The following is a 1,421-nucleotide window of genomic DNA, read 5'->3' on the forward strand; positions in this document are numbered from 1 at the left end:
ATCTGAGCATGGATATAAAGTCATCAGGTAGATTTCAATGGTAATGTTTTTCACATCTACTAATTATTAAGGAGCAAATTTTTATGATTTGAAGAATTATTATCTTTTATTTTATGTGCATGCCTGTATTGCCTGCATGTACGTAAGTGCACCCATGTCATGCACTGCCCGCAGAGGACAGAAGAGGCTGTCGGATGCTCTGGAACTGGAGTTATGGACAGTTGTTAGTTGCCATATGGGTGCTAGGATTCGAACCGGATCTTCTGCAAGAACAGCCAGTGTTCTTAACCACTGAGTCTTCTCTCCAACCCCTCAAATAGGAATTCTTAAAAAGAAAAATACAATGAAAACTAAATATTAAACTTTAAAAAACAGGATATGTGGAATAAAATAAATATAATTACAGGCTAGATGAACTATTGAAAACCTAACACTGAAGAGCTATGCTTAAAAGCACTCAGAAGAGGTTTTAATTTGCATTTCCCTAATTACTAGTGATGTTGAACATCTTTTAAGATGCTTCTTAGCCATCTTTATTTCTTCTCTTGAGAATTCTCTGTTCAGCTTCTTAGCCCATCTTTTAATTGGGTTACTTCCTTTTTGATTCTTTGTTTTTTGAGTTCATTATATTCAGAGTTTCAGGCTTTACACTGAGGTCTCTGATCCATGTGGAGCTGACTTTTGTTCAAGGTGAAGATAGGGGTTTGGTTTCATTCTTCTACAGGTGGAGATCCATTTTTGCCAGCAACGTTTGCTGAACATGCTGTCTTTCCTCCAGTTAATGTTCTTGGCCCCTTTGTCAAATATCAAGTGGCTGAAATTGCATGTACTCATATTTGGTTCTTCAGTTTTGTTTCACTGATCTATGGGTCTATTTTTGTGCCAGTGCCATGTTGTTGTTATGACTATAGTTCTGTAATACAGTTTAAAATCTGGTATAGTAATCCCCCAACATTGCTCTTAGTGTACAGAGTTGCTTTGGCTATCTGAGGTCTTCTGTGCTTCCATATGAATCTTATGATGGTTTTCTCCAATTCTATGAAAAATGTCATAGGGATTTGCTTGGCATTGCACTGAATTTATAAATGGCTTTAAGTAGGATGGTCCATCTTCTGATGTCTTCCTCAATCTCTTCATTTAAAGATTTAAAATTTTCACTGTAGAATTCTTTAATGTCTTTGGTCAGGTTTATTCTGGGATTTTTTTTGCAGCTTTTGTGAAGGGGAGTGTTTCCATGTACTCTTACTGATTGTTTGTTATTGGTATATAGAAAGGCTACAGACTTGTAGATTAATTTTGTAACCTGCCACTTTACTGAACGTCTTAATAATTTCTAGGAGTTTTCTAGTGGAATTTTTGGCACTTCTTAGATATATCATCTGCAAAAGGGGATAATTTGATCTCTTCTTTTCCAAGTATTA

This window comes from Nannospalax galili, unplaced genomic scaffold, assembly GCF_000622305.1.
Source record: "Nannospalax galili isolate Female #2095 unplaced genomic scaffold, S.galili_v1.0 scaffold249, whole genome shotgun sequence".
Lineage (NCBI taxonomy): Eukaryota > Metazoa > Chordata > Mammalia > Rodentia > Spalacidae > Nannospalax > Nannospalax galili.